Consider the following 16,074-nt stretch of genomic DNA (forward strand, 5'->3'; position numbering starts at 1 on the left):
GTATTAGAGATTTTGTGATATTTAAAAACCATAAATAATTAATGTTATGCACATTACTGTTACTTATTCCACTTAACTCCACACAAAACAAATGACATTTGGGACATAGTTATCTCCCTCCTGTCACAATATTTTTGCAGAGTCATGTTATTAAACTAAGTAGTTACTGCATAGATTTAGTGATTTCAAACAGAGGGAGGAATAAAATTGAGTCAAAGAAAAAAATGAAATGCAAAGAAAAAATTAGACGGGATTATATTTACTTTTTACATGCAAGAAAAATGGCAGTGGTGCGCTCCACTGCTATTTCAAAACTAGACTTGATCATGATGGGTAAGAAGCCTGGTTACATGGACATTATATCTTGAAATATAAATGAATTTGGTAGAATAACCAGGAACTGGGTTTCCTATTTTGAACAGGATTTTAGGTGAACAATAGGATCATGTAGTGAAGTCCCCAAAGAGCAGCAAATAGCCAGGAAGTGTTGTCGTCTTAAACAGATCCTACTGTTGAAGGTTAGTCATGTGATTAATATCCCTGAGCTTTGCAGAACTCTCTTGTAGTGGTGCTTCCTTCTCTCACTAAAAAGTTTAGGATTGCCTTATCTTCCTGCTATTGCCTGGCACAATATTCCTCAGTGCCTTGGGGGTGCAATTGTCATGGATTTACCCTCTCAAGCTTGGGTATGTTCCAAATTTGATAGCTCAATTGAGAAAAAAAGTAAGTCCCTTCCTCACCTCAAAAACAGGAAAATCCTAAGTAGAGAAAATGAAAAAAAAATGAAGAAAATGAAAGAAAATGGCTTTTTATCTGAAGTTTTTTTTAGACTGGTCTTTAATTAAGACCACAATTACATATGAGCATTAAAGTACTTATTTCCTTCATAGCCATTATTATCATTCTGCTTTTTTTCTGCATTCAATGCATTTATTAGATATGAGAGCTTTGAACATAAGCATGCAAATATAAGCATGAAAGCATAATTATCAAAATGATAAAAAAAATCAGGCAGATGACCTCTTTGATAAAAAGGAACAATAGTAGCTAATAAAACCGCCAACTGGATATGAGAAATTCACTGCTTTATGCAAACGTAAGAAGAGAAAGGGCATTTTTAATTATTCATTACATTGATGCCCAGGAAAAAATAAATTAAGGGCATCTCGTTTTATGAGAATTTAATTCAATTTATATGCTGTCCTTCTCTACTACCATTCTCATGCGGCCTGTTTAACTATAGATCTGCATGAAAAATAGCAGCTTTATCCCTTCCATTAGCGTTTCTTCCTGCCACAATCATCTCATATACTCCACACCTCTGCTAGTGACACTACACTCATTTAAATTCAGAGCCATGGCTCTCCTGATGACAGACAAACTAAGGATATAAACAGAATGATGTCTACCTTCTGACAAGATGCTTGTGGCACACACAAGTGCTTAGGTTTGGATGTGTCCTGTTCAACATTTTAGTAAGTTGAATGAATTCATGGAAAGGATGTTGATTTGTTCACTGCATGGATGATGCAGAAATGGAAGAGTTAGCTAATATGATAGATGTCAGAATCATGTGTCCAGAAGATCATAATCAATTGGAAATATGAGTTAAATTAGCAAGATGATGCATTTATATCTTGTAAGGATACATATGAAGTTCTTCACTCAGGATAAAAAATCAATTGTATATATAAACAGGTTGGGCAAAACTTGATAAGTGGTAGATTATGTCAAAGCAACAACAACAACAATAGCAGCAGCACAAAAAAAAAACTAAAGTTTTAGGTGACTTAAATATGAGTCCCTAGTTGCAAGTCCACTGCCATGAAACTCAATTTTGGAAAATGTGACGAAGCTATATGGTAAAAGTACTTTTCTTTGGTGGATGGAATGCTCCAATAGGAAGTTCTTGCATTCCTTTTGATGTATGTCCTCTCAGGCTGCATATACCTAATTTTTGTCAGTGGAAAACAGCAGCATTCAATACAAAAATATAAGAAATTAGCACCAGAATTTCTGATTATATTTCTTTTCCACAGTTTCCTCATTCATTGAAATGCCTCACTTTGCTCATCAAAAACCAGCTCCCAGGGTTCATGTAGGGATCAGTTTGATAGATTAAGACAAAAATTGCATCAAAATCCAATGTACTATTGGATGATCATTTTAAATCATGTCTTTCTATAGGTTAATCCTCAGTAGGAACATATTTTTTAGTGCACATATGAAAATAGAATTTGCAGAATTTCATATACTATTGGGGGAATATATATTGACATAGGCAACTTGTACATATCCTTCAAATTTTTCAATGCACATATTTTTCATCGAGTAATTCAATTTCTATTGATTTTTCCTGTAGAAATATTCAGACATATACACAAAGATATATGTATAAAGCCTGTTTTTTTCCCCAGCAGTTTTTTGTAATAGTAAAACATTGAGAAATATCTAAAAGTTATTCATTGGGGAATGGCTCAGAACTTTTAATAAATCATGGTATAAAAATACTAGGGAATACTACATATTGCCAAAAAGAATGAGGTATATTGACAAGATGCCCATAAAAAAAGCATGTTACACAATATATTAAAATTGATCCAGTGTATGCAAAAATTAACTTCTATGGGTGTGAAGAGTGTACATATTATGTATATATATATATATATATGTATGCATGTGTGTGTACACATACACACATGAACACATACATATATATGGCAGATAAGAATCCATGGTCTCAGAATTTGCAATCTTGTATCAAATTTTGTTGTGGACTATCTTTCAAGGGTGTCTGTATGGCAAACAGCTTTGGGAGATAGAAATAGTGTCTAACTCTGGGACAGAAGGCAGAGGGCAATGTTTTATGCTGTCCAGATTAAAATAGATAATGTCTCCCTTAGAATAAAGGCTAGACTGGTTCAGTAGCAGCCCCTTTTAAAAGATTGTGGTTTCCTAAACTCAGGGTTCCTCATGCATTCAAATGGCACCATTTGCTGCGTCTCTGAGTATGTGTGTGGGAAGGAGTAGTGACCAAGTTTTCCACCTGAGTTGATAAAGGGAGTAAATCTAGCAATTCCAGCCATTTTATGAATATTGCATTGGCTTTCCCTGTTTACCTCCAGAGGGCTGAGCTAGTAAGAAATCATTGACAGGAATTTACAAAGAAAACAGAGATATATAGTTTGGATTATTAAAAGGAACAATTTTCAAACGTTAAACGAAATAAATGGGTAACTTTCCCGTTAGTAAATCACTATTGCTCACCTTAACTCAGGGCTTTTCTCATTATTCTTTTCTCAATAAAGTGTTGTGATCTTCATCTGGTGGGTCAATCTTTGATTAGATCTGGTGTTCTAAGTACTTAAAATGGCCTTCTCAAATGAACTTGATCTTTCTCTCCTTTCCCTCAAATTGCCCTTTCCATTTATATGATTTGGCCTCATCTGCAAAGCTATATCTTTTTTTCCATCCATATGTCTTTTCTTATTCACAGAAATGGGGTTAAAGGGCCAGGATTTAACATGAAAATTGGGTGCAGCCTGTTGTCTAGTTAAAATAGTAAACAAAAACTTTTGATTGTGGGACCGTGGAAGCCAGAAGGCCACTCAGCCTGCTTGATTCTGGGCTCTAAGTATCTCTCTTCTGGACCAAAGGGTCATGGAGCCTGCCAGGTGGTCCAGATCATCTGGTAGTAGAGTGCCCTACTTTTCGGTTCAGGGCCAAAGCCCCATTGAATAATAAAGGATCGCTTTATTTTCTGTGCCTCTTATGTACCTTCCTTGGAAATATCTTGCTGCGCTAGGTAGGATCAAAGTAATTCTGGGTCCCTGGCCCGGTACCACTGTTAACACCATTCCTAACAGGATCCCAATCATTTTTGTTTCCCAATGCTTGTTGACAGGAATACAGATGAATATCTTCTGTCCAGCCAGGGAGGTTAGAGTAGAGGCCTTGTACGAAGTTGCGACAAAGTATTCCATTTATGTAAGAATTGTTTTGTATTATCATCACATACCACAGTTATTAGTAAAATTGAAGTTGTAAAATGGAGGAATAAAAATTTAAATGCTTATCTGCAAAAACATGCATTTTAAAATACATTTTTTTTGTCTCAGTGTTTTACAAACCAAATTACAAGTAAATTCTATGTGTCAAGGAAATATGAGATGAATATCAGACAAATTCTAAGTATGTTTCAAAATCATTTTGTCACAAGCCTAACAGCCTAATGTCCACAGCAATAAACAAGACATTGATTTGTTTCCTTACTGTGGTTTTCCATTCTTCCTTTTTCACATGTAAAAATAAGCTATAATACTTGCATGTTTCTGAGAGTAATTAAATTGGAGTTTTCTAACCTTTACCATTAGCATCTATATCTTCCTAAAGGGCCTGTTTCTATTTCATAGAGACATCATGCTATCATACTCTCCAGACAGGGAAGATGGGGGCTGGCCTGTCCTCCTCCATCAATGGTAATGGAATCTCAATACCTTTTTGTTAATTCTTTGGACATGCCAAGCAATAATTTACAACTCCTCACCCCTGTAGAGCCTTTGTAAAAAAGTCATCCAGATGGTTTGAAACTCTCTTGAACAGTGCAATGCAGGATGCAGGGCTATGGATTGAAGGAATATCTTGGAGGCTTTCTGCACTCAGGATGAGGCATGAAATGTCCATAAAAATGGGGATAAAGTAAAAAGTAATGGAACCCAAACTTGAAGCCAGTATCTTAGAATTGAGATGGATGCTGTGCAAAACAAACAAACAAACAAACAAAACAACCAAACAAACAAGCAAAAAAACATTCTGTATTTTTGGAATGTGATGTTTAACTGGAACTGAATAAATAATATATCAAGTAGATATATTAAAAAAATTGGATTGAAGATACACTAACGCATGAACATATATATTATACATACTAAGTATAATATATGCAAAGATTCTTCGGGGTGATTTTCAAAACAGCACATTTTAGAGGAAGTATCAGCAAACTTCTTCTAAAAGGAGACAGTATATATTTTAAGTTTTGAAGGCTATATACAGTCTCTGTCTCAACTCCTCATTGCTATTGGCATACCTGGAAAGCAGCCATAAACAATATGTAAATGAATGTATGGCTGGGTTCCAATGACTATCAGCACTGACATTTGAATATCACAATTTTCATGTAATTAGATACTATTCTTTTCATTTTGTTCAACCATTTAAAAATATAAAAGGTATTCTTAGCTTCATAACTTTACTAAAACAAGAGGTGAGTTAGATTTGGCCCACAGGTCAGTTTGCTGACCCCTGTTTTAGAGTCAAGATCAATGTGATAAAAAAAATTTTTAGAACATTTAAAATTTGAAAGGTTTGAGAAAATCTCCTGATAACATAATTCACTGATAGTAATGGATGTGGCTATTTTAAAATGCTAAAGTAATCACAAGTTAGTACTGTATCTTTTACATTTCTTCTGTAGTTTGCTATACAGCATATTTCTCATCCTCTGCCAAGTTACCAGCAATTTCAGGTGTTTTTTTTTTAACTATTCTGCACCAGAGAGACATCACTTCCATTTGAAATTTGATATGTATGGAAAATAACTATAATAAATGGCTACCATATCTAAATTATTAAATAAAGCTATAAAAGAAAGAAATCCTTATCATGTATGTCATAAGACTTATGTTTCCATTTGATGAAGTATTCTATTTAGTTATAGACCTTCAGCCAAAATTCTCTTTAACACAAGTATCTCATTGCTAGAGTTTTAAAGTGAAAACAAATATTGGGAGAATTTAAGGTATGTATATTAGATTTATATGTATGTTAATCTAGTCCCCTAAATATAAAAAAGGAAAGATTTGAAAGAAGTCAGTAGTTAGAAGGGAAACAAAATAAAATGTAAAATAAAACATAAATTGTCATACTGTATTAACTCAAGGCTTTTGTATTAACTTTTCCTTTGTTCCTTTCTTTTTCTCCTAATGGCACTTGTATTAGTTATCTGTTGCTGCGTTAGGAATACAATGGCTTAAAACAACATATATTTATTATGTCATAGTATTTGTCAGTCACAGCTTATTTGGATTCTCTGCTCATAGTTTCAGAAGACTATAATCAAGGTGTGGGCTTGTCTGTGTTCCCATCTGGAGCTTGGCATTCTTTTTCAAATTCATGTGATTGTTGGCAGAACTCACTTCCTTGTAGTTCCTTGAAATTGCAGGACTAAAGTTTCCGTTCTCATGCAGGCTTTCTTTGCAGTTCTTAGAGGCACCCACTGTGCCTTGCTAAGTGGCCCTCTCAAAACATAGCATCTTTTTAACGTCAGTAGGAGACTTTCTCTTGCTCCAGTGTGCTAAGAGAGAGTCTTATATAGTGTAACACATTCAAGGGAGTGATTATCCCATTACCTTTACTATATTCTATTGGCTAGGAGCAAAGCATAGGTTCCAGCTGACCTCAAGGGGAGGGAATTATGTAAAGGAATGACCCTTGAAGGTCACCTTAGGGTGTGTTCACTACAATACTACTAATACTGATCCAAAATGAATTATCTCTGTGACTCAAATATTAGTCATATAAGAATAATATTGGGGTATGCTCTTAGAGAGTGGCTATATACTGGTTCTATAATCCAATCTATAAATATTTCTTAAGAGTCCTCCAATTAGAATGCAAAACTGGAGGTCAGGGTTTCTCTGTCCAGGTACTACTGACGTTTTGGTGGTAGAGTTCTTTGTTGTGGGGGATTGTCCTATGTATTATAGGATGATTTGTAGTATGCCTAGCCTTTACCAACTAAATGACAGTAGCACTCCCTCCCCTAGTTGTGACAACAAAAAGTGTCTTCAGACATTTCTGAATGTCTCCTGAGGAGCAAAATCATCCCTAGTTGAAAAGCACTGCTATAGATAATTCCAATCTTTGTTTTTCTAAGAGTAATCTGAGCCAGTCTGAGAGTTATTGAACCAAAGCACACGGATACTTCACTGATCCTTAAAGTGTTTTCAGAGGAATAAATAAATTGGGGATGTATTTTGAATATTTTTGAAGGTGTGGAGGAAAAAGAAATCTAGGAAAAATATATATTTGGCTTGGCTAACCTTATAAATGGTAGAACAATGAACCGAAAAATAGAATACAGGAAGAGGTGCAGGTCTTAGGGCTATGCAAAAGAAGGAAAGGAAAGAAGCAAAGAAAGAAGGAAAATGACATGCTGAGTTTGATTTTTTTATGGAATGTCAAAGTGACTATATGCAACAAACAGTTGTATATGTAAATCTGAAGATTTGGGGGCAAATTAAAACCAAGGGCCATTGATATTTAAGCGGTAGTTAAAAGGAAGAAAGTGGTGGATGAAATCACTCAGGCACAGCATGTGAATGAACAGAGTGATGGTCTGGATAGAGCTTTTGGGATATTAAAGATAAGGTACGAGACAGGGAAAAGAAGTCAATGAGAGATTTCCAAAAGGAACCATCAGAGTTAGGATGAACAACAGGAGAAAAAGAGAATGATACCGTGAAATTAAAGGTAGCTGATAGTTTAACCAAACAAATGTGATAATTGGTGCCAATAAAGAGCATCAAAATCCAGCAAGATAGCTATTGGATTTGATAGTATGAAATCAGTTTCTTAGATTTCTTTCATGTAAAGTCCAGAGGTGCATTGTTCAAAGTCTGCATAAGTCTCCTTACTTGATGATAACTTGTTTTAGTCAGGCCAGTTCATACTAGCTTTTTGGAATTATTTGCTGCTAAGTATTCTAAGTCATTTGAACTTTTCTCTATGTTTTGGCATTTCTTGACTTGTCAGGTGCTTACAGTGCCACTGCTTGTGTCGAGGCCATCAGGATTTTCAACCTATTGCAGCTAAAAATGATATGTGCTTGGTGCTTTTACTATTAATGTCACCTGGGCAAGGATGGTCTTTAACTGAAACAACTTATTAAGCTAAAAATAAATCCACTCATTTCATTTTATCTTAGCTACTGTCAGTTATGTCACTCATTATGGAATACTTTGGAAAATATGAGTACTTGGCTGTTACAATTTGCTTCATCCATTTTTTACCTTTTAAAAAATGTTTCTTTCTTACTCTCCATCAGATTTTAGGAAGTTGATGAGTCTAAGATTGTATGAGATTAGAGTACTAGAAAAAGAAGGACCCAGGAAATTTAGAAAATTACTTAAAGAAATCCTACTCAGAGCAAATGTTCTCTATGTCCTTCCCCGAATTCACTTTTACCATATTAAATTTCCTGAGGTAGTCAAGTATTCAAACCTAGAATCTCTATAGGAATTTTCAGTGAGGCAAGTCCACTTGATTCCCACTCATTCTATTTTACGCCACATAATTGCTAAGAATACCTAGTTCCTAATATTTATTTTAAACATCAGATTTTGTGTGGAACATAGGAAGAATTGAATAACAATGTTTTTCTTTTTAATAATTGTGCTATGTAAAAAGATCAAAGGGCTCAGAATTGGGCTCTAGTCAGAGCTGTTTACTGGCTGTGTGATCTTATTCAAATCATTTAACCTCTTTCAGGACTTGGATTCTAATATGTAAGTTGAGGGGGAGGGGAATGGATTCTCTAGAGAATTTTCTAACTCTGAAATTGTATGACCCTTTAATTCTATTGAGGATAGAATCTCATTAAACTTGGACCAGTGGCATTCTCTTAAAATGAAAATGTCTTCATATGATTGCCATAGTAATGTGCAAATGTTCTGAAATTAAATCAATAAAGTGAAATCTTTGCTGCTCTTTTATATGCACGGTTATATTGTGTGATGTTAAACAGCTGCTGTATTCTATCATGGCTATAGCCCTTCAGTTCTGGTTGGAATGACTCCTGTGTGTATACTGAGAAATAAGGCTAATGCATGATTCAGTGCCTTTATAAATCAAAGATTCTATTACAGGCAGAAAATAGCCCAACAATAGCTATTCTGTTACACTTCAATGGCATTAGAAAAGAAGAGAATACATCAAGTAGAGAACATAGGTCCTCCCTTTTAATTCTGCAATACAGTAAAAAGGCTATGTTGGTTTTAGTAGTGTCTTTTGTTCAATGGCTAGTGCACTGACACCTATGTTGAATGACATTGTCCAAGATGTACCTTTATTTTTTTCAGAATGTCAATTCTCTTCTATGCTTTGGTAAAGAAACCGACTCTACTATGCAAAGTATAGAAGATCATTTTTTTCAAACTAGCTCAACTGTAATTTTATTTCTTGATGCTGAACAGGGAGCAACTGCATAAAATATGAATTACAACAATATATATGTCTTTTAGATTTGTATATAAAATGAGTTGATTTGATAATTATATTTAATATAAAATTTTAGGTGCAAAATCATCCCAAAGGCATTATTGTTGTGTAGTCTAGTCCCACTCTTCCAGTATACCCTAAGTCTCAGGCCTATGTTTTATCATATGGAGCTTGAGTTAGACATCATCTTTAATGTTTTCTCTACCATTTTAAGACAATGAATTTTAAACTGTCATTAAAGCTGCTGTTTACAAACCAACAACAGTTGTAGGCTCCGTATATAGTAGGCTGAGGTATTCATTTCATCTTAGTTCCCTTTCAGCTCAGAATTTCAAACTTACAAAATTTCTTTGGTATAGGCAATTAATTTTACAAGAGACATATTAATAAATTAATAAATGAAGCCTGTTCATCACAGATTAGAATATCACATACTAGAGGGCAGCAACTATGGAAAATATATGATGAACACTATGTTATAAAATTTCAAAATTTATAAGATAAAAACAAAGAATAGGGCTAAGCCCAATTCATAGAAATTTGTAGAAGACAGGAGGTTTTGAAAATGAGGCAGTGTGTGATGGAGAAGGAGAGATAAGGGTCAAAATAAGTATTCTCAAAATTATAGCCACCAGCAGGCCCTAAATCTGGCTGTTATCTTGATTATCTCATTAAAATCATTCAGTTGCATATTGATATTCAAAACACTTAATGTGAAAATAAGTGTATCCTTGAGAACTTTGTAGACTATATCTCCAAAGATATAAATTCATGCACTACCATGTTTTGTTTTTTTCTCTTTTGCAGTTGGTATTTTATTACAGTTAGTGAATATAGGAACTATTTCTCATTTTCCCTGAAGAGCAACATATTCAACTTCTGTTCTTGTAATGAGAAGACTGAATAATGTTTTAATGTCAACTTAGAAAGCAGAATTTACACACAAAGCCTATTATCACAAGAAACATTCTTATATAATAGATTGAAATAATACATTTGGCCAATAGAAGCTATACTCTTAGGAGCTACATAAAATTAGCCTGACAGATTAAAGCAGTCCACAAGTATCTAATTCTAAACAATATTTCATAAAATAGGCATGAAATAATTTAGTGATTTAAAACTAGAGTTGACTTCGCTGTTTTATTTTTGTAGTGAAATAAATCTGTTATTTTTGAAACCCTAAGAAATCGCACATTAATATACCCTCAGTGAAGTAAAATCAATCCTACAGGTCATTGCTTGACTTTGTGGGTTAAAATTGCTTTCAAAATCTTATTATTAGCACTGTTGCACTGGATGCTTCTAACTCCATTACCGTAGAGGTGAAATTTCCATTTTAATAATGGCTTGCTACCTTTCAAAATACAAAGTTTTAAGTACAGGCCACTTTGAGTAGACTAAATTGATATTACTAAATTGAAAGAGGTTGAGCTCATTGTCAGTAACTTGTTTCAAAGGCAATTTTTCAAAATTTACAAGTTATGGAAAAATGCTGGAAGAAATAGATAGGTAAATGAATCACTGGCACATTTAAGGATAAAATGCTTTTGAAATAGGTTGCTGTGTTTATGGTTGGCTCATTTTACCTTCTTTACCACCTTCTTAATTTAGATCTCCCTCAAGCTGGAGAATAGATGAGGGAATACACTTCTGTCATTTTATTTTACTGCCAAATCCATACTCTAATTTCTTTTCAACTTGCTATTTTCTAAATGTCATGAGATTAGAAGGCTGTTTGTTTTTACTCAATTTTAAGTGTTTCTGCATATGAGAAATGAACTGGATTATGTGTGTGCATACCTGGTACATCACCAAGGAAAAATAATAGCAAAAATAGCTCTCCAATCAACACCTTTATAAAAATCTAACAGAAATGTTTTCAATGTAATGTAATCCTTTACTGTGAGGTTGAACGAAGCATGTTTCCTTACCTCTATTTCTTCACTCCTTTTCATTTCCATGTGAAAAACGAGTCTTGCTTTGATCTATTTTTTATTTATGTGTGCATTAAATCAAACTACATAATACAATTTATACATTCTGGAATTGATAGAATAATGTTATCAACTTGAAACAATATATATTGTCATAACTATCTATCAACAGAATAATAAAGATTATATATTATTCTTGAAGTAGCATCTTTAACGGGGCTGGGTGGTTTTTCATCCAAAATAATTTTATTACTACCTATCATTCTTTAACTAAATATGTGCCTTTGAATAGGAGAACTGAAGAAATTATTTTGCTTAAATATGACCTCTTGTTTCATTAAGATAACTAATTTTTGCTCCTTCTTGGAAATTTTCAACTGAACCTTGGGGAGTAGTATGTCCAAATTTAAAAAGGAAAAAAAAGAAGGTTGTGTCTACTTTATATTTCATTTTCTTATTTTAATTATATTTTTCCAATTTAGGAAATTTACATTTATGCTACATCTGCACAGCGTAAGGTTGAAAAATTATCTAATACATTTGAGTTTAAACCAACAACCTAAGAAAAAAGTCCGACATCAATATTCCCTATTTGGACAAGATTAGCCTGTGCCAACTTGTGATCCCCACACAGAAATCTAGGCAGTTGAGGAACTAAGATAAGGTGAGGGAAAGCAGATCTTGCCACCTCAAAACATGCCTTTTTGGGATATTGATTATTTTCAGTTGGTTATTTTTTAAGAGAAGACTCAAGAGCCCTTTACCTGCCAAAAAGAATTCAGATATAAAAACCTGCTCCAGAAAGGGAGATCACCTTAGTATAGTATGAACTAAGTCTGATAGGGAGGAATCTAGCAAAGTCTGTTTGCTGGGCTCTGTGTCTCATTGTATCTCGGTGGCCTGGTAATAATTTGTTTGCCAAATGTTTGCTCCTTCTCATCTACCTATAAATTGCCTACTTTCATTTTGAAGTCCCAGACCCCAGCCTCCTTCTTCTTAGTCCAGAATGGCATACAAACTTCAACTGCCCAATTTGTCCTTGGGTCCTATATTCTTATGGAACTCCCATATGTACATACATAATAAATTTGGTAATTTTCTTCTGTTAATTGGTCTCATGTCAATTAGATTAGTAGACCAGCCAGAAGAACATATAAGAATATAGGGAAAATTATTTTTCTTTCCCTATACTGGCAAGAGGGAAAAGCTAGCGGACACATTGGGAAAATATTGCATTAGAAGTTTTGGTGCCCACTAATCATGAAAAATATTCTATAGTGCCTGAGGTTCATAACAAATGTTAAGTAGGAATTTTGAAATCAGCTATTTCCACCACATTTCCTGTATCTGTATTTACCAGTGATTCAAATTCAATCTCTCTTCGTTGAATTCCAAACTTCTTCACAAACACTTTCTCTATCTTCTATGAAACTGGTGTCTATCTAGGGCTCTTGCACATGGTTGTGAAGACTGCTTACTGCAGAATAACCAAATCCATACACTCTGGTGCTAGGCTGCATTCACTAGGATGCACACTCAAGCATTGTGTGAGCCAGCAGCTTCCTGCATCTATCTCAAGGATAGGATAATTGCTTCCTCTGTAACATACCTTCTTGAATGGACAGTGACCATTGTCCAGGCTTCCTGCCTCATGGTTACTTATGTAAAAAACATTTCTGAAATCTGAAGCTCTCAAATTTGCCTCCAAATAGGTGACTATGTATTCTGGTTTGCCTGGGCACTCCTCGTTTGCCCCTGTTGCTATTCACAGTGCTCTCTCTCTCATTGTGTGTGGTAGGTTGAATAATGCGTGCTCCCTGCCCTTGGTAGTAACCAGAAAGACCAAGCCATGATTAGAAGCTTGGAACTTTCAGCCCTACCCTCCATCCTCTGGGAAAGGGAGAGAGGCTAGAGATTGAGTTAATGATCATTCATGCCTACATGATGACACCTACATAACAATCCCAAAAATATGGGGCTTGAGGAGCTCCCAGGTTGGTGAACACAGCTACATGCTGGGAGGCAGTATGCTCCAACTTCACAGGAACAGAAGTCCCTATGCGTCTGACCCTTCCAGACCTTGCCTTATCACTCTCTCTTCATCTGACTGTTCATTTGTATTCTTTAAAATATCCTTTGTAATAAATCAGCAACAGAAAGTAAACTGTTTTACTGGGTTCTGTGAACCATCTAGCAAATCATCAAAACCAAGGAGGGGATCATGAGAACCCCTGATTTGTAGCTGGGTCAGACAGAGGTTGTGGGTAATTTGGGAACCCACTATTTGCAGCTGGCATCTGAAGTGAGGGGCAGTCTTGTGGGACTGAGCCCTTAACCTGTCAGGTCTGTGTTAACTCCAGTTAGTATCAGAACCGAACTGAATTGCAGGACACTCAGCTGGTGTTGGAGAGTTGGTCAGCATGGGAAAAAAACTCACACATCTGGTGTCAGAATTGTTGTGTGTAAGTAAAGGAAAACAGTTTATTTTCCCCTAGACACAAACTTTTACAGCTATTTCTTGATTTATCAGTTTTAGCAAGTACTCTCAACTTTTAATTCAAAAGTTGGATATGCTGATCAATCTCTATTTGCTTCTCTACATCCAAACTCTATCTCTACTTTGTCTTGTGACCTCTATGGACTGGAACACTAAAGCCTCTTGAGCTTTGGTTTGTAACTGCATTTTGCCAACGCCAGGTACCGACAAGAGATCTAAGGTCAGGAATAGAGAAAAGTCAGGTATCTATCCCTCCTTCCCAGTGGTCTTTCCCTGTCAGATTACAGTGTAATACTAGCTATGTTTCCCTACCTCTGGCCACCACTCCTGTTGGGGGAACCTTTCCCACAGTTAGAGGTCTTTCCAGTTCCAGAAACACTGCTCTCTCCCCCACACCATCTTTTTTAAGACTGGGAATAACTTCCTACTATTGTTAGTCTCTGGGTACATCACCAGTTCTGTTGAGTTCTTTAATCCTTCCCTCGACACTATAATCTTTTCATTAAATTCAACTACCTTTTGAATAAGGTATCTGTTTTCTGCAGAAACCATGACTAAGGGATATCTAGCTACCATATTTATTACACATTACTCTCCTCCTCCCATTCTTTTAGCATAGTGATTTACTAGTTAGGATTTAACGAGAAAAAATAGGACTTAAAATATTTAAGTATTTAAACAGAGGGAGTTTAATTCAGGGAACTGACTACTCAGTTAACAGATTTTCTGGGAACCCAAAATTGGGGGGAGTTAGGTCAACACAGAGATTAGTATCAGTAGGAAGCAATTACCACCCCTGGACTAGAGGAACAATATAGTGTGGTATAACAGAAGTCCAGGGCCCAAGATCACTTGGTAAGTGGTGAAACCATAGCAGGACTATCTGGAAGGGCTACTGGAGGAGAGATGCAGATATTGCCAGAGAAGCCAGCTGAAGCACAGAGAGATCAGAAGAAACATGGATTCTCCCTACTTCCTGCCCCCTAGTTTTGCTTAGGTTCCTCTCAGTAGCTGAACCTGCATGGAACTTAGAGGACAAGAAAACTTGGAGATATAATTTACAGGAGTCATACCTCTGAGATACAGGAAAATTATCTCAGGGAAATTCTGAGGCATTTTAATTCTTTTATGTAGGCCATGCTTCAATCCAAGTTTTACCAAACTGTTAGATCCACTTCTAGATGATTCGCCTTGGCCATTCAATGCCAAATCTCAGGTAAATCTTTCCATCTTGATAAATCTTACCTGATTTAACCTTATGTTCTATTCTCAGTCGAGCAAACTTAAAAATCATTCCCACATTATTTTCTAATTTCTTGCTTATACAAATTAGTAAGAACTTGCAATTACATTGAATATATGAGCTATGCCATCCTTAGATCTTAAAATTCTCCCCCAGTCCATGCTAGGAACTAACTCTTCAAGGGCAATGTGGAGGCAATGTGGATGGTTGGATCTGTTATTGAGGAGTTGCTTTTCTTCTGCAAGGCAACTGCCTCTGTGAAGTCATTAAAGATTCTTCTTTCCGCTTTAAATAAGCTTTATTTTTAATAGTAATAAACTGGAAAAAATCTAAATTTTCATCAACAAGTGATGGATAAACAATAGTATTACACCCATACACAGTGAAATATTACTCAGCAACAAAAAGGAATAACCTATTGATATTCTCTATAGTAATTAATCTCAAAACAATTATGCTCGCTGAAAGGTAGGAAAAAAGTAAGCCCATACTGTTATTACATTTAGATAAAATTCTAGAAAATGTACAGTAAGTCCTCATTTAACATTGTCGATAGGTCCTTTGAAACTGCAGCTTTAAGTGAAATGACATAAGAAAACAAATTTTATCAGACTACTTGATATAAACAAGAGTAAGATACTAAGGCATATTTCTGGTCACAAAAACATTACCAAACTTCTAAATAAAGACCCAAAAGACTTCTAATATTGAACACTGAAATAAATGCGAGCTCTACGTACATTTAAGAAAGGTTAATAAAAACAAATAGGGTCATTATTTTCACAATTGCAGGTGGCTAGAATCTATCCCAGCAGCTTAGGGCACAATGTGGGAAACAACGTTGGAAAGGATGCTCTTCCACTGCAGGGAGCATCACCCACACCCACGCTCACCTGGACATGGACAATGTAGACATGCCAAATTCACCTCACGTGCACATCTTTGGGATGTGGGTGGAAACCGGAGCGCCCAGAGAAAACTCACGTGGACATGGGGAAAACGTGCAAACTCCACACAGGCAGAGAGTCTAACTGGGGACTGATTATTTTTTTCTCATCAACTGTATATTAAAACTGCATTGAACAAAACAATGTTATTCAAGGACCTATTGTATTGTGAAA

Source organism: Rousettus aegyptiacus, unplaced genomic scaffold, assembly GCF_014176215.1.
Source record: "Rousettus aegyptiacus isolate mRouAeg1 unplaced genomic scaffold, mRouAeg1.p scaffold_m13_p_9, whole genome shotgun sequence".
Taxonomy (NCBI): Eukaryota; Metazoa; Chordata; class Mammalia; order Chiroptera; family Pteropodidae; genus Rousettus; species Rousettus aegyptiacus.